Here is a 19,821-nt window from a genome sequence, read left to right as displayed (position 1 = left end):
CATATTGAACAGCTGCAGAGAATAGCTCTGACGGCAAGAACAACATTTCACAGCGCCATGCTGCTCTGGCAAGGCTTCCCTAATAAGAAAATGTCCGTCATTCCTATATCTGGAAAATTGTGAGTTGTACAAAGTGCGGTCTGTTAAAAATAATTCCGTTAAGCAAAAGAGGAGGCCATTTTGCTTCCTTTCCACAAGATAATAACAACCACGCGCCAATTGTTGCCAATTAATTGTAGGGTAAAAAACACACACAAAATAAAACAATGAACTGAATTCAGCCCATAGGCAGGGATTCATACATACACACTCACTGAGCACTTTATTAGGAACATTTTTACTTTATTACACCTACTTATCATGCGATTATAAAATCAGCCAATTGTGTGGCAGTAATGCAATGCATAAAATCATGCAGATATGGGTCAGGAGCTTCAGTTAATGTTCAATAACGGAATGGGGGAAAAATGTGACTGTGGAATGATGGTGGCAGACAGGGTGGTTTGAGTATCTCGGAAAATGCTGATCTCCTTTTCACGCACACAAGTTTTCAAGGAATGGTGCAAAAAAACAACAAAGTTCCAGTGACAGAACAGAAATGCCTTGTTAATGAGAGATATCAGAGGAGAATGGCCAGACTGGTCAAAGCTGACAGGAAGGTGACAGTGGATAGGCTACAGCAGTACAAGTTTAAGATACCTCAAAGCGCTCACTGAGTGTACATATTTCTATATACCTGTGAAGAAAAATACTTTGGGAGGGAATATTACTTCATTATAACATATAACATTCATGTATAGAATAACTCATTATCACTGAATGGTAACCACAGCTGTCATGCACATATATTATTGTAGAAGATGAAGGGGCTTTAAGATACCATCCCATCAACGTAACTGTTCCATTAACAACCGTACCATTAACATTTAACATGCTTTTCATTGAGAGGTTGAAGTATCATTGAGACTTCAAAACGGTCTTTAAAGGGCTGTATAGTTTTACTGATGCACAGACGTGATAGGCTGTCGTTAGAGAAAACGTTAACTTTCACACACCCTTTAAGGTGTTTCCATTTACATGATGATTAAACCAGTGGCATATGACCTTCTCTTTCAGTTCTCTGAAGAACATCATAGCGCAGCTGTCGCTTTATGCAAAACCTCTCCGTGGAGACATGACAGAGGGATTCCAGACATTACTGACTTTCTTGTTCATTATCTTCACTCCGGTACTGAGTATGCCCAAGGCTCCCGGGCTTCTCCCATACCTCGGCTCACCTCACTGCATGTGGTTAGGTATGCTACGGTTCAGGACCGCAGCGCATGAAGGGCATCTGCTACAACTATAGGGACTGTGTGCATGCATGATGTGTGCGTGCATGCGTATGAAGAACTGAAAAGAGTAACTGTAATATGGATTCTAGTTACAGTATGTCGGAGAATTGGAAGCATTTTGTCTTGATATTGAGGACGCCATGTGCCTTTTGCTCAGCTGAGGTTTAGTCAGATGAATGGCAGCCAAGTTCAGTCAAACAGTTTACAACTTTAAATGATTTTATCCTTTGAATGGGAAGGAGAGCAATATAACAATTAAGGGAGAAAAAAAAAGCCAGTTCACATGCAATGCTGAATACCCCAAATCCATTCCTAGTCAGGATGATTAACAGATATAAAGGGTTTACAATTATTTCAAAGTACATATCAGGCCTTTTATTGAAATCCCTCTGCCAAGGCATCCTGTCGAGCACAGTTCTGGTAGTTGAGTGGATTCTACAATAATAATCCTGATTATTGTAGAATCCACTACATAACAGAATTACCTTCAAGCTATAATGGTTAAATTGTTAGCCTTTCATGGCCAATGAAGAATGAACTACTTACTGTACAGATACAGATCAATGAGATCAGCCAGTTGTTATAGTAATTATGTCATGTTTGCTATTATTTGTAAAACTACCTGATAAAGGACATATTTTAAAATAAAAAGGTAACTCTAGGAAATGTTTCAATTTGTGTTGAAAGCCTGACAATGAGAGCAAAGAACAATCACAGAGTACAGGTATTTCAGCATACAGATCTGTATTAATCACAGATTGTCACAACATTCAGAGGACGCAGAATAAAATAATAATGGAGCCATGCATTGCCGCAGCCATGGCTATGGCATCTACCATTCGTCAGAACTACAGAGTTGTCCTGTTTGCTCATCGCTCTATTACATTGTAATGGAATCAAATACCGTAAATGTTTTTGCGAATTCAGACTGTAAACAAGAGAACCAAAATGTAATAATTAGCTAGAGATGTGCATTTCCTAAATATAATGTGGAATGTGAGGCAAATTGGTGGACTGTTGCTACTAATACTATGGTGTACTTGGTGTTAGGTAGGTGGCTGCTAGTGTTGCTAGGAGGGATAGGTGGTTGCTAGGCTGTGACTGTCACGTTTCAGGTCTGTCTCACCATGTTTTATGTTGATTTATGTTTTTTCATGTTGTCTTAGTCACGTAGTGTCTTATCATGTATTATGTTAGTCTAGGTTCGTCATGTTGTTTAGTTTATTTCTTGTTACGATTTATTTTCTCGTCATGTCTAGTTATGTTTCGTTACGATTATATTACCTGGTTATGTTGAGTGATTATCGTCTTAGTTTCGCTTTGTGTTATGTTTCGATGTATGTTTATTGTTACGTTAACTGGTCGTTGTTATGCATACACTTTTACATGTTTTTCCGCAAACCTTGCGTTCCGCCTTTTCTCTCTCTCTCTCTCGTTCTGTCCTTCACTCCCCTAATGTTTCTATTTGTCTATTTACTAAAACTACTAACGCTAGGTCAGGATTGGGTAGAAACTAACAAGACTAATCATGTGTTCATGTTACCTTACGTTTCTCGTGCATGTCATTTACTAATTTACTAATGCTAGGGCAGGATAGGTTTATTACTAACGATTACTAATCTCCTTGTTAAACTTGTCATCCATCGCACCTGTTTTCCATTTCCTTGCTACGCTCTAACTAATTGTCTACACCTGTCTACACCTGCATTTATAGCCCAGTCGCGCAACTGTTCACTGCGAAATTGTCTGCCTCTGTTTACCACGCAACTCTTGAGCATTATTTACTGTTTGATTACACGTTACGATCCACGCCTGTTTACCGACCATCGATTATTGATTTCTGTTTTGTGACCTTCGTTTTGTTTCTTGACTACGTCCCCGCCTACCGTTTTTGTACTTTTGCCCCGCTGATTGTTTCATGGTTTCGACTCCCGCTTCGCCCACGACTACGCCTCTGCCTGCCGTCCGCCTGTTCATCTGCCCCGCTGACAGCTCTCCTGCTACCGGACCCCCCTGCACGCCTACCGACTACGAGATTGCCTCTTCCCTCGGCACCGTGCTTTTTGTTTGTTTTGTATTTGTTTGGCTGGATCTTCGTGTATGGACTTTGCTTGTGTTGACTACGCTCCTGGGACTCGTCCCGAATAAAGCCCTAACGGGACTTTATTTTACTATTGTTTCTGAGTCATGCATTTTGGGTCCAACCCCCACGCACCCGTCTCAGAACAATTTTGCCACTATGGACCCTGCTGACTCAACTGCCATGTTCCACGCCCTCCAGGAACAAGGAGCCATCGTCCGGCAGCATTCACAAGGAATCTCCGAGCTTCACATAGAGATTCGTGAACTGTGTGCAGAGATGAGGAGGCTCGCCGTTGCGGTCCTGCCACAACCACGGGAGGAACCCACCCACCCACCCACCCACTTCCCCGGCGGTCAACCCCTCGGGAGCCTGGCAATTCCGGGAGCCCCAACAACCCCCCCCCCGGAGAGGTTCGGTGGAGAACCTGAAAGGTGCAAGGCGTTCCTACTCCAATGCGAGTTTGTATTCAAACAACAGCCCCAGACCTACAACAGCGACGACCGTCGGATTGGATATGTGATGGGACTACTCAAGGGGAGGGCGTTGGATTGGGCTACGGCGGTGTGGTCCGGGGATTCTTTCCCTCCTCGTTACCCAGTCTTCGCCGACGAGATTCGAAAGGTGTTCCAACACGCATCCAGCGACCAGGAGCCATCCCAGAGACTGATTGCTCTGCGCCAGGGACGGAAGACCGCGGCAGACCACTCCATCGACTTCCGCACCCTCGCAGCAGCTACTAGTTGGAACGATGCAGCTTTGGCGAATCTCTTCCTGGCCAGCCTGAGCGAGACGCTCCAGGACGAGTTGGCGCGACTGGACCCTATCACCCAGCTCGACCAACTCATGCGCACCACGATCCGCCTGGACAACCGCGCCAGACAACGCCGGTCGGAGAGACCGATCCTTCCCGGCAACCCGTACCCCAGGCAGGGCCCAAGTCCTCGACGAGAGGAGCAGCAGTCGGAGGGATCCGAACCCATGGACCTGTCCCGGGCCGGTACCAGGGTCTCTTCCGAGGAACGAGCACGCCGCAGAACCACCGGTTCGTGCTTCTACTGTGGGAGCCCGGGTCACACCCAGGCTCGGTGCTCCTTCAGGACCAGGCGACCAGTAGAGGTGAGAGCAGTCGACAGGCATGAGGGTGCTGACAGAGAGAACCATCGTCCCACGCTCACCACGCTGTTGATTCTTCCCGACAGAACAACCCGGATTAACGCGTTGGTGGATTCTGGAGCGGACGCCAATCTCATCGACGAAGTGTTGGTGTCCGAACTGAACATCCCCACCCTCCCTCTACCCCACCCTGAGAATGCGCGGTCGCTGGATGGAAGGACTTTCTGCCGCATGACGCACATTACTATTCCCTGTCAACTGGTCATTTCTGGGAACCATCGAGAGATGATCCAGTTCCGCGTCATCCAGTCCCCCAATGACCAACTCATCTTGGGATTACCCTGGCTCCAGAAACACAACCCCACGATCAACTGGAGTTCCAATCAAGTTCAAGCCTGGGATTCTAGATGTCATCTGTCCTGCCTGCGTTCCGCTCCACCACCAGCAGAGGGAGCACCAGCTCCACCACAGACTCCCAAGCCCTCCCTGGAAAGGGTTCCCACACCTTACCATGACCTGGGCGCAGTGTTCTCCAAGATACAAGCGCAGTCTCTGCCGCCTCATCGACCCTACGACTGCGCCATCGAGCTCCTTCCTGGTTCGTCACTTCCCTCAAGTCGCCTTTACAACGTCTCCAGACCTGAAAGGGAGGCTATGGAGACATACATCCGTGACTGCCTGGCTAACGGACTAATTCGTCCTTCTTCCTCTCCCGTCGGTGCGGGATTCTTCTTCGTCCAGAAGAAGGATGGCTCCCTACGCCCGTGCATCAACTACAGGGAGCTGAACAACATCACGGTGAGGAACAAGTATCCTCTGCCCCTGATGGACTCCGCGTTCCACCCACTTCACGAGGCCACCATCTTCACCAAGCTGGATCTTCGCAACGCGTACCACCTGGTCCGGATCCGTGAGGGCGATGAATGGAAGACCGCCTTCAATACCTCTCTCGGACACTTTGAATACCTGGTCATGCCATTCGGCCTCACCAATGCTCCTGCTGTGTTCCAGGCCCTGGTGAATGACGTGCTTCGGGACTTGTTGGGTCGCCATGTGTTCGTCTACCTGGATGACATCTTGATCTACTCCACTAATGCCAAGGATCATGAAAACCACGTCAGGCAAGTTCTACAAAGGCTTCTAGAGAACAAATTGTTTGTCAAGGCAGAGAAGTGCGTCTTCCACTCCGACACAGTTGAGTTCCTTGGGTTTATCCTTGAGAAGGGACAGATCAGGGCGGATCCCAAGAAGATTCTGGCGGTCACCGACTGGCCCACACCCACCTCACGCAAGCAACTCCAGCGCTTCTTGGGATTCGCCAATTTCTACCGAAGGTTCATCCGTTCCTATAGCCAAGTGGTCTCCCCTCTAACCAAGCTCACGTCCCCAGCGGTGCCATTCCGGTGGAGCCCCGAAGCCGAGACGGCCTTCACCAAGGTCAAGAGACTGTTCGCTTCCGCTCCCATCCTGGTACACCCCGACCCCACCCGCCAGTTTGTGGTCGAGACGGATGCTTCCGACACAGGGGTGGGAGCAGTGCTCTCTCAGGTGGCGGCCGCTGACAACCGACTACACCTCTGCGCCTTCTTCTCCAAGAAGCTGTCCCCGGCGGAGAGGAACTACGACGTTGGAAACCGTGAGCTGCTGGCAGTCAAACTGGCGCTGGAGGAGTGGAGACATTGGCTGGAGGGGGCCGAGAAGCCGTTCATCGTTTGGACCGACCACAAGAACCTGGCATACCTCCAGACAGCCAAAAGGCTGAATTCTCGACAGGCGAGATGGGCGCTGTTCTTCGGGAGGTTCAACCTCTCTCTGACCTACCGTCCAGGTTCAAAGAACGTTAAGCCCGATGCCCTGTCCCGTCAATTCAACACCTGTTCTGAGCGTGAGATCCCCGAGAACATCCTTCCTACCTCCTGCACCATCGGATCTGTCACATGGAAGATCGAGGCGGTGATCCAGAGGGCTCTACGGGAGGATCCCGATCCCAGGTCCAACCCCGGATTACGCCTATACGTCCCCTCAGCCGCTCGGACACAGGTGCTGCAATGGGCCCATTCATCCCTCCTCTCCTGCCATCCCGGCTTTACCCGCACCTTGGCGGTGCTGAAGCGGAGATTCTGGTGGAGTGCCATGATCCCCGACACCAGACGCTTCATCAAGGCTTGCACCACATGCGCCAGAAGCAAAGCATCTCACCAGGCCCCTGCTGGACTGCTTCAACCATTGCCGGTGCCCAGCCGACCCTGGAGTCACATCGGAGTGGACTTCGTGACCGGACTTCCCCTTTCCGAGGGTAACACCACCATCCTGACGGTGGTGGACCGATTCAGCAAAGCGGTACACTTCATCCCCCTGGCTGGATTGCCCACCGCCCAAGAGACCGCGGATGTTCTGGTGAGAGAGGTGTTCCGCATCCACGGACTTCCATCAGACATCGTATCTGACCGCGGCCCCCAATTCATTTCCCAAGTCTGGAAAGCGTTCTGCGTGGCCCTCGGGGCCACAGCTAGCCTCTCTTCGGGCTACCACCCTCAATCCAATGGCCAAACTGAGAGGGCCAATCAGGACCTGGGGGCCGCTCTACGCTGCGTATCGGCCAAGAACCCAGCCAGCTGGAGCAAGATGCTTACCTGGGTCGAGTACGCTCACAACACTTTACCCTGCGCTGCCACCGGGAAATCACCTTTTGAGGGGTCCCTGGGCTACCAACCTCCACTGTTCCCTGACCAAGAAGCCAAGATCGCTGTTCCCTCCCTCGCCATCCACATGAAACGGTGCGCCAAGGTTTGGAGCGATGCCAAGGCCGCGCTGCTAAGCACGGCAGACCGTAATCGGCGTTTTGCTGATCGCCACCGCACTCCAGCTCCGGCCTACAAACCAGGTGACTCCGTCTGGCTGTCCACTAAGGACATTCCCCTCCAAGCCACTTCCCACAAACTGCAACCCCGCTTTATTGGTCCCTTTAAAATCCACAAAATCATCAATCCTTCCTCTGTTAAACTGTCACTCCCTGCTTCCCTTAAGATTCACCCCACATTCCATGTCTCATGTATTAAGCCTGTATCCTCTCACCCCATATGTCCCCCGGATCCCCCACCACCTCCCCCCCGCATTATTGACAACCACCCCGCATTCACTGTTAAGAAACTCTTGAACATTCGTAAGAGGGGCCGTGGGGTGCAATACTTGGTTGACTGGGAGGGCTATGGCCCTGAGGAGCGTTCCTGGGTCGCTCCCAGTCTCATTCTGGACAAATCGCTCATCAGAGACTTCCATCGTGACCACCCTGATAAATTCCAAGGACCGCCAGGAGTCGGTCGTTAAGGGGGGGGTCCTGTCACGTTTCAGGTCTGTCTCACCATGTTTTATGTTGATTTATGTTTTTTCATGTTGTCTTAGTCACGTAGTGTCTTATCATGTATTATGTTAGTCTAGGTTCGTCATGTTGTTTAGTTTCGTTACGATTATATTACCTGGTTATGTTGAGTGATTATCGTCTTAGTTTCGCTTTGTGTTATGTTTCGATGTATGTTTATTGTTACGTTAACTGGTCGTTGTTATGCATACACTTTTACATGTTTTTCCGCAAACCTTGCGTTCCGCCTTTTCTCTCTCTCTCTCTCGTTCTGTCCTTCACTCCCCTAATGTTTCTATTTGTCTATTTACTAAAACTACTAACGCTAGGTCAGGATTGGGTAGAAACTAACAAGACTAATCATGTGTTCATGTTACCTTACGTTTCTCGTGCATGTCATTTACTAATTTACTAATGCTAGGGCAGGATAGGTTTATTACTAACGATTACTAATCTCATTCATTACATCCATCGCACCTGTTTTCCATTTCCTTGCTACGCTCTAACTAATTGTCTACACCTGTCTACACCTGCATTTATAGCCCAGTCGCGCAACTGTTCACTGCGAAATTGTCTGCCTCTGTTTACCACGCAACTCTTGAGCATTATTTACTGTTTGATTACACGTTACGATCCACGCCTGTTTACCGACCATCGATTATTGATTTCTGTTTTGTGACCTTCGTTTTGTTTCTTGACTACGTCCCCGCCTACCGTTTTTGTACTTTTGCCCCGCTGATTGTTTCATGGTTTCGACTCCCGCTTCGCCCACGACTACGCCTCTGCCTGCCGTCCACCTGTTGATCTGCCCCGCTGACAGCTCTCCTGCTACCGGACCCCCCTGCACGCCTACCGACTACGAGATTGCCTCTTCCCTCGGCACCGTGCTTTTTGTTTGTTTTGTATTTGTTTGGCTGGATCTTCGTGTATGGACTTTGCTTGTGTTGACTACGCTCCTGGGAATCGTCCCGAATAAAGCCCTAACGGGACTTTATTTTACTATTGTTTCTGAGTCGTGCATTTTGGGTCCAACCCCCACGCACCCGTCTCAGTGACTGGCAGTTGCTAAGGTGTCTATCTGTGGGAGGAGTAGGTAGACAAAAATCTGGTGGAATAATAATAAATACAATTTTCAGAAAACAGTAGTATGTTGCTTCACAGTCACATTCATTCATTTGTTCATTCATTCATTCAGACAGACAGATAGACAGAGAGCACATATCTATGGGATCACAGCGCTGGAAGTGTCATGGCCTGGAATCAAACCCATGGCAGCACAGGGGGGTCTTTGTAGGGGGCGAATCAGCCACTCTGCAAGCTGCACCACAGAATCACCCTGATAAATGCTTCTTTTTTTATCTTTTTTTATCTGATGAGCAAAAGTACATGAAAATACCTGAAATGAACTTGAAAACAAAAATAACAATACCACCACCACAAGGTGATATCATATAAAGAAATAAACACATATACAGTGCAATTGCAAATGTACAAATTAATATTTGCACAACAGACAAGCATCTTTAATTTCCACCACTGTAGTCGGGTTGCTTGACTTCTTCCTACAGGAAATTCAGAAGGAATCTAGTCTACAGACAGTCAGCATATCAAGAAGAAAATCCATCACTCAGGGATATCCCTCACTGCGTTAAGTGCATCGGAGAAACAAAGGATATGAATGAGGGCAAAATCTTAAGGTTGTCATTCAGCTCAGCCGGCCTGCCCATGGGACAGCCAACACAGTGGTCTTTCATACACCTGGCATCCCAATGAACAGTGCACACTACAGCCCGTGACATAACAGAAGAGCTGCAGTGTGTGATCTCCACTGTGATAAGATTCCACAGGGTACATCAGCCTGGAGATCTACAACAATGTGTCAAGTGTCTGGAGAATGCTGGTGCTCTTGCTTGAATTATGTGAACTTCTCTGGGTGATAAGCAGGTGGCTTTTGTCAAACCGGCTCAGCATGAACAGCTTCTGCAGTGTTAATGAAGAAAGCATCTTTTAATGTCTCAAATAAAGCATTAAAATCAATAAAAAATGTCTATATGCCAACATCAGATCAAATTAGAATCTTGCCAAATCATGTTTATTAATAATTTCATTAGCCATTGATAATAAAATTGTGATTACGAGAAAACAGTGTGATATATCAAGAAATAGTAATTTAAGAAGTTTGATATCTGGAGATGATTAAGCTGTGATCTCAAGATAATGGTATAAAAAAAGAACAGATTTGGCCACTCTCAGCTTTCATAATAGGGTAGTAACATTTTTTTGGGGGGGGTTTTTTAATTGTTACACTTTACAAGTTTTATAACAGGCCATTCAGTCCAGCAATGATCGCTACATTAGTGGTAGGAAATTCATATTTCATATATGAAATATGATTCATATGATTGACACCCATATTGTATTTTGCTTCCCTAAGCATCCTCTAGGTGTTGTATATCAATGTTGATCAGTATGTTTAGCATAGCCACTGAGCTTGTATCTGAAGTTTATAGCACAACCGTTCTGCTCTCTGATTATCTAATTATCGCAGTAGCCGAGCACCTATTTCTGCACTCACAAACATCACTGCAGGAGATGGCACATACGCTATTTTGGAGTGTATTTGTGGAAAATATTAATACAAAGTGATTAGAAATGTGTTAAGATAAAAGGAATGATAATTAGATGTGTTAAATGAGGACATTGTGGTTAATTTAATCAGTTCACACGCTGTCAGTGCTACTAAATTGCTGTGCAGGGCAACATCCCATAAGTATGACTTAAGTTGTAATTAAGAATATCATTTCCATTAATATAACACATAAATGACTTATTTTTTTCTAGCATGGTTTTTTCTTCAATTGGATTTCCCATTCATTTTCCTTATAATACCACCAATAATAACTATCTAATTAAGAATCATACGTGCATGTAACATGTCCACTGAAATACCCAGTCCCAAATGAATGAATGATGGATTAGACATCAATTTGTGTTGTCAAGGATTAAGAATGTTAAATGAAGCAAAATAATATTGGTGTTGGGGGGAAAAAAAGAACAATGAAAAATAAGGATGAAAAATGATTTGGTGAAAAATACTAAATATATTTTCCAGTTTAATTTTATTTTCCTATTTTCATTTTGTAATTGACATTACCTTTTTCATTTATGTTCTGCTTTTCCCCATAGTCTCCTTCTAATCCACATAATGTTCATAGCCATGGCTGTTTCAATTGCAATAGGCTCTAATGTACAACACCATGTCTGATCAAATGGGGAAGGACATTTTATGTATGAAATTATCTTGAGTTTCATGATATTGCTACTGATTGGAATTATAGCACCAGTTGCAGAATTGGCTTGGGTAAATTTCAGCTATGGGCTCTTTCACAGTTTCACAGTGCAATGTAGAGCAATTGTTCTCTAAAGCCCAGTCTCCACGAAACAGCCATGTGATGTGAACTGTCCAAAAACTGAGCATGTCAAGTCTTAAGCCCGGAGTTTTAGAACAATTGGTGATTTGCCTACAGTTAACTTGGGTCGTCATGGAAACAATTGTTTATTTGTTCACTCTGCGGTTTGGTGTGAACTTGCCTAGTCCATACCCCGAGATTTCTCTAGTCTTGTCTCGTCTGGGCCATTTGGTGGAGACTGGACTAAACAGCACAACATGAGGCTGAGTGTGTATTTCAGCTTCCTCTTCCCAAGATGGGCCTCCCCCATGATCACCTGGATTGTACTCATAACAATGGCTCTGCTCCCCCTCATCAAAAGCAACATTTTTATTTCTGTACAAATGATAGATGAGGCAATCTAAACAGGTTCTGCAGAGAGATGCATCAGGGGCAGACAGCCAGTGATATCGAATATGCAATATGGACGCTTATTGTTATCCATCTATGATACTGTGGAGCGACAGTATGTTTGCTCCCTCAGGCACAATAAGTTTAATTAAAATGCGAATTGTAATGCACTTCTGCCTAAGATGTGTAACAGAACCCCACTCACACCTTAACATTGTGCACTTCCGTTTTTCAGTGTATTGTATTTCCCTGCGTTTTCCTGTACATCGATGTCCTGTCCTCTTTCTGAGATGAGACTCTTATTAAATCTATCTATATATCTGTCTTATTCATCGTATATTATGGGACAGAACCTTAGCATTGTTGCTGACTATGTGCATCCCTTATGACCAGTCTACCCCTTTTCAAACGCACACTAACAGCAGGACAATGGGCAACATGACAAAGGACATACTGTATCATCTCGAGCTGGTTCCACGAACATGACAGTGACTTCAGTTTACACCGATGGCCTGCACAGTCCCCAGATCTCAATCCAATACAGCCCCTCTGGGATGATGTGAAACAAGATTCATAGCATGAATTTGTCACTGAAGGAACTACAGGAGCTGTATGATGCAACTGAGTCAGCAGGTGCACCTAGTAAATCGGTACATAGTAAAGCCACTGTATGCATACAGTACATCCATGGCTTGTTACCATTATATAAAATTCAAAAGAGCCTTTTATTTCTTAAGAAAAGAGAAGCACAGCCTAATTGGCATGCATAGACACTTTATGTAACTGTGATCATTGAAGAACAATTGTACCAAACTGCTGTCAATGGAATGATAGTATGTCACGGGATAAGTAATTAAAGGCAATGGCAGTAATGAATGACGATCACAGTTAATAGCAAAAGCAATTATGCAAAATACAATTTAAGGCATTAACAGCAGGGGGTTGCAATTAATGACAATTTCAGTTTCACAAAATAATCCATGAATAATAGTACAATAACTTATTAAGCAAATACCACAGGGCATGCATATACAAGTAATACAAGAAGGATAAGTACAAAAATGAACAGAAAATATAAAAATGTGGAGCCATTCTATACAGCCAGTAATAATCCTTTTTACAAAGGAAAATGAGTTTGAATTATTTAAGCGTATGGTGAAAACTAACACTGTTCAAAGTTGAAAAGGCAATGATCAATGATCATGAATTCATGACAGCGCTAAAAAGGAATGGGAATAGATAATAAAAAAATGATAGATTATTAATTAAGTCTGATAATGCAGGGTAGAGCATCCATCTTAATAAATAGAAAGGGACAGAATAAAGGTGTGAAGTTTAGTTCCTGAGCCAGCGTGGACTGTCTGTGCACGAGTATGAGGAGAATACATTACATTCCCCAGTGGTGCAGGGTCATAACTGAGGGAGACAAAGCCACACTGTGTTTCAACCTTACAACAGCTGTGGGAGCCATCTGCTTGTACTTCGTACTTTTTACTGTAAAGCACATGAAGTATTCAGGGCCCTAGTTTTACTCAGGATTATTGAGTTAGCTGGGTGACAGCACTGAGTAAAACCCGGAACCCTCCCAAGCCTGAAACGTGGACTGAAGTAAAAAGAGCTGTTCTGGGTTTTACTTGGTTCTCCAACTTGTGAAATACATCCTTGATCCTTGTTTTGTGTTCCTGGAGATTTTCCTGTAAGTTTCCATTTCATCCTGGACAAAGTCCATCGTATTCAACAGCTAGTGATCTTGTTGAAGTAATAATTTGTGGAATCTGGTGCCCCAAGGAGTTGAAGCAAAAACTTCTAACCTCTAGGAAGAGGGTTTGGCAGTGATATTTCACAGGAACCTGTGGTATTTTGAGGGCTACTCTACTTACTGCTTAGTCTGCTTCATGATATAGGCCCCTGATCTATAGTATGATACAGTATTTCTTAATTTCTTTTGTAATGGCAGACCATATTCTCAAAATAATGCTTCAAGGAGGATAGTTGTGGACACATGACTAACAACACAACATAAATACACATCAGGCATAAATTTCTATGCATAAGGGAGATCTCTTTAATTTTCTGAGACCTTTCCTTGTTTTGAAATCGAACAACTACATTGTGCAAATGTTATATATAACGTTCCAAGTCTATTTACACCCATTATATCCCATTATCCATTACATGAAAAACACAAGCGTTGAGACTTCATGGGTAAGACACGGCACGTCACTGGGGGGAATTGTGTTTCTGTGTCATATCCCCACTGAAGAGGCGGTCGTGCTTGTTACAGTGAAACGCTGTTGTTTACTGTCTTTCTGCCCGCTCAAGCTGACATGCTATCAAGGGGGAACATCTCACACTTTCAGACAGTGTTCTTTGTCTCTTCCTCGGAAAAAGTGATCCGTCTCAATAGGGATTGATGAATGCAGCGCTGGGAAGGTGAAGCCATGAACACAGACTAATTATAAACTTATTTGTGGGATGGCGATGACAGCGCTGTAGGAAACCTCATCCTTATTCATGCAGGTATCTTAAAATATTGGATGGGTTGTGGTGTACCCTACCAGTGCTCAGAGAATACCATGAGCTTAATATAAAATGTGCTTTTTTGCTTTAATGTAGAACGGGATCGAGAGTAAACTGTTTAGTTTAATCAACTTGGTTTCTTGTCTCTTGTCACCCTTGATCAAGAATGTTGTGTACATTTTTCTCAAACATTTACATAAAAATTTCACAGTGTACAATTGGTATTTCAAAAGCTATAGCATAAGCCTCTCAGACAGTTGATATTCATCAATAATATATCCATCCATCCATCCATTATCTGAATCCGCTTATCCTGATCAGGGTCGCAGGGGGGCTGGAGCCTATCCCAGCATACATTGGGCGAAAGGCAGGAATACACCCTGGACAGGTCGCCAGTCTATCTCAGGGCACACACACCATTCACTCACACACACAGTACCCGGAGGAAACCCACACAGACACGGGGAGAACATGCAAACTCCGCACAGAGAGGCCCCGGCCGACGGGGATTCGAACCCAGGACCTCCTTGCTGTGAGGCGGCAGTGCTACCCACTGCACCATCCGTGCCGCCTCAATAATATATGTGTAAGTGAAATTCAGAATTAAGGCGTTACAATGTAGAACTTTGGAATCAATAACAATGATCAAATGTTATTTATTTACAATGGAGATGGCTTTACACTATTTATTGCAGGTTACTTGCAATGGTGATCCAGTAACTCTGCCATTGAATTTCAGTGAAAATATTGTAATGTATGAGTTTTCTAATTCCCCTATAATAGTTTACTGATGAGGCAAATGACCTTTACAATGCAGCTTATTCGTTATACTGTATCATTGATTGACTCGCATTTCATTGATTTACTCCATTGATTGCCACTGTTTTGTGATGGCAACTCATTCCTGTAATCAGCATGCCATTATTTTCATGTTTTGTAAAATGTCACATGGCATGGGTGTTTCTCACAATACATTTCTCAACAGCATGCTGAACATGTACAGGGTCCGAGCAGAGAGAATGATAAAATGTAATCATGTTTAATAACATATGCTTTTCACTTGTATTAACCAATCACACATTAGTTGCTGCAATTAGTTATTGATGTATTTATCTGTTGTGTATTTTGGACACAGAGAAGCAATAAATTGTGGTAAACTGTGGTAACTACAGTCTTCACATGAATCACAACTCAGGTAATGTCCAATAGAATCACTGCACTGTGCTTTAGATTTATGGTATATATAGAGGAAGGGTTAGCAAGCAGATATACATGTTAACAAGTCATTTTAAAGGGCAGTTCCTAATGATGTAAGTTTTGTTGAATTGTGTGAATCTGTGGTGAATGGTGGTCATACCCATTTGGAGTTACACCACCAAACAAAGCAGAATGTTTTGGCAACCTAAAAAAATGAGGATGTTCGCCAAAATCTTGACCCACACAATATAAACACACATATCCTTTACTAGTATTGAAAATTATTGACTGAAATAGTACTTAATAACTTCTGCAGGAAACTCCAGTCCCATTGACACAATGAGTGACAACCGCTGTCAAGAATGAGGACATTTTCTCAGCCAATCAATAAAATGTGCTGCGTTTCCCATTTTCATGAAGTCAGAGAAAACAAAATGTGGGTGCAAAATCAAGATTACTTATACACTCTGATGTTAAAAAATACCATTGCTCTTAGCTTGTTACTGTTGATCGCCATCACTCCTCTATTTCCCACCAGGACTGCAGCAGTTCAGCTCAGAGCTGACAATCTCTGTTCATCTCAACACTGTTGAAGATAAGATGACGCCTTGATCTTCCCATGGTTGGAACAAGAACTCAATCTCTCACTGTCTCCGTTTTAATCAGACTCCAGTTTCGGCTGCTGCAAAACTGTCACTGCCAGAAAATAAGCACCCGCACCAAGACAACAACCCCCCCTAGATAAATAATTAAATAAATACATACCATCCACCTGCATCTGTCATCAGGCAAATGACTTCTGACTTTTAATTTATTTGTGCAGGAAATGGGAAGCGGCAACCTAACCACAGTCAATAGGGGGACGGGGAGAGAGCAGCGTAATCACACTGATCGGCCGCTCAAAGGGCTCTTCACTGTCAGCTTTAATAGGTGCTCAGACCACACAATCTGTGCTATCCGACACGTCCGGGCTGCTCCAGAACACAGTCTGTACCCATCTCCATAGCGCATCCTTCCAAATGATGGCTGAATACTCTTCGCATCTTGCCAGAGTTAACCAGGCTCATTTATCAAATGAATTGTGATTTGGGAATTGTGAGGAGCTCGCCTGAAACATTCAATAATTACAATTAGCAAAAAACCATTATGCCATGGAGCTCACTCCGCCTTTTCTTCAAAAGGAAAACAAAACCTGAACTTTAAAATAGTTTATATTTCCATTTATCATCAGAATGTGTTCCATAGAGAGCAGTAGCACCAGTTGTGAATGTTTGATTAGCACAGAAGTTGATCCTCCTTGTCTGGACTGATCTCCCAAATATTATCAAAGCAAACCATCAACAAGATCAGTTCTGACATTTCTCATCTTTTCAGATGAGTAGCTGACTATGCATGCGTCAAATGTATAATTATGGTGATGTAGATATGTTTATGAGATGGAGTATCTCTTTCTAAATGCAGATTGGGAAATTACATTTCTAGTTGATAAAGGACTGATGAATTAACCAAAAGGAATGCTCTTTTTTTTTTGGTTGAAATTGGAAAATACCAAATTTTCTGGAGGTTTATAACACATGATTTTCAAAGAAATACAATTATTAAATAACAAAATAATAGTACACAAGTACTTTTGACTTATATTTCGCGGATTCAACCTACTTCGTCAAATTTCACATCAAGTTAAAGGAACAAGAAAAAAAGCTCTCCATTATACACCCAGGAAACTGTCCCTCCAACTGAAGTTGCGAACCACTGCAGCCCTATTCCTCCCCTGGTCCTTGTTCAAATCCCAGCACATTCTGGGGTTATAGATGCAACAAACTGCTCACAATATTTCCCCTGATTTAAACGACTTTACCAGCTAGTTTATGTCCTTACTGTAACTGTACCCTGTTCAACCAATTTGAATTGCTATAATAGATTTCTTATTACATTTCTGTTATTCTACCATTACACCTTGCTGGCCAGTGGAGGATGGGCCATCCCTCTCATAGAGCCGGGTTCCTCCTGAGATTTCTTACCACTGTTTGAGGTCTATTTTATTTTATTTTTTCACTTCATGTGTTTTTATTTGTGGGTTCAGGCTCGGTGTTTGTCTTTCTGTTACTCAGCAAAACATCTTTGTCACAGTCATCTGGAGAAAATGCTATTCAAAATAAAATGTAATTGAATTTAATTTGTTATTCTGTGCCAAATGCACACGTAGGCACGCATCTGGTTTTTTAAGTGGAATTGGACTCTGATCTGCACTACCCTCATGATGACCAGTGAACTCCTAACATATCCTCCTGTTTATGAACAGTAAATAGACCAGGGATCATCCTCAAGGGCTGAGAACTGTTGTTTTCCACCCTCCCTTTACCTGGGAGTCAGGTGTGAAGACCAATCAGTAGCACTAATTGTTCAGTTAACTACCCAGGAGAAAAGAAAATCAGGACTGGATTCAAGGGCCAGATCAAGAGCCTTCATGCATTTCTCATATAGCGATGTGCAATGCTGTAATTTCACATTTGGCTATGAAGTTGCAGGTTGTCAGAGCAAAACTCCAAGAGCCTGGCACAGCAAAGATCAGACTCTTGCTGCTTACAAAAATCAACCATTTCTTTCTGACTGCAGGCAAACGCACATACTTCATACAACAGTGCAGCTTCACACAGTCACACTATTAAGCTGCAAACCCCAGCTTAATAGTGTGACTGTGGGGAGTGGCATTTCCCCCACCCTCCACTCCTAATCATCAATTAGTCAGCACTAACTGAATGCACCTGAATTGAACCTGGATGAATTGATACACCTGGATAGCAATCTGTATAGAGTCTTTTTTTGGCTCTTGTTCTTCTGACAATTGCTCACGGGGGATGTTATTGGTGATTTTTTTATTTTTTTATTTTTTTATTTTTTTATTTTTTTATTTTTTTATTTTGTGCCATTATGTTTCTAGCTTGTGTAATGGGTTTTGTGTGTTTCTGTGGCAGTTTTGGTGTGCCAACTGGCAGTACTCATGTATCCCTTATGGTGAGGGGTAAAGGAGCTGAACACGCAGCAACCCTGATCCATTTGGGAAGTGAGGTTGGTTTGCCATCCTTTTTATTTGATTTGTTTGTTCTTTCAGGCCAGCTTTTCTCTTTAGTTCATGTTTACAATCATTTTATATTAGCACCAATGCACCTCCACACAGTGTTTATTATTAATTGTAGGGCTAATACCCATTACAATTTGTTTGGTTAAGGTGATATTTGTGAGATCGAGGGAGCTACCCTCAAGTAGCTGGCAAACTGCAAGAGATGGGCTACATATTTAATCAGTGTTCATTTAGGCTAGGTATTGGATAAAGCATAACTTTAAAAATTTTTTTAAATTATATTATGCTTATTTCCCCATAGTGTCAGTGTCCATATATGCTGACAGGCAGCTGTTGGGACCCAACCATTAAAACCACAACTGTGAATACTATCAAGTCAGGGCAATGGGGACTCTTTGCATTGTTCCACTCTCTCCCATGTGATGTGAACGCAGCATTAGTCCTGAGTTTTTGGTATCACAAGAATCGTTGTCTTTTAATTTACCAAATCACCATGGTGACGAATGCTGCAGCACTAATCTGCTCAGCCCCTCACCAATCAGGCACATAAATGTTGCTGCTGATGGACAAACTCTGCTGCTCTCTGTGATTGTTACAAATACTGCCCCATTAGGTAAATGCACAGATGTCTTAACTGGGGAAACCCTTGGCTGGCAGAATGAGTTTATAGCCGGCATTGTGATCAGTGATTGCCCTGTTTAGCATTTGTTGACCTGGTTAGTTAGTCTGTGATGCATGCTCCAGTTTTAAGTTCATGAACTGGACCAAAGCTTGTCACAGGGCAAATTTATTTTTGGAAATAAAACCTTCCTCAGACTCAGACAAATTCCTTCATCGTTTATCCACTTGAACTCTTCCTAGTACCCAGTTGTAGGACACTGGAAAAATGAGAGCATTTTGCATAAAGGATGTATACACAGTGTCACACACCGTTTTCAATTACATTTGGTGAATAGCTCAACATTATTCCCAAGATGTGCTGTATGTAATTTCTTCAAAAGCATTTTAAGCTTCTTTAGATTCAAAACCTATGTGGTAGCTCAGTGGTTTGTACTACATGATCCAGACACAATGATCTCATTCCAATCCCTTATTTTTCTCCTTTTTTTTTTCCTCATTTTCTTGCCCTGAGCTCCACCCGTTAGGAGAGGATGGGAAAAGATGACCCGGAAGTCGAGAACGTGAATTAGGCAAATGGAATGTCCTTGCTCCTTTAAATGTCAATTTGAAGCTGCATCACGTACGAATGTGTCAGATGCGTGGCAGAACAATGCGTGGCCAAAAACAATACTTCTGCAAAGGATGCACTGATATTTTCTTGCTCAAAGGAAAGA

This window comes from Conger conger, chromosome 15 (assembly GCF_963514075.1).
Source record: "Conger conger chromosome 15, fConCon1.1, whole genome shotgun sequence".
Taxonomy (NCBI): domain Eukaryota; kingdom Metazoa; phylum Chordata; class Actinopteri; order Anguilliformes; family Congridae; genus Conger; species Conger conger.
Note: the sequence above shows the minus strand (reverse complement) of the source record.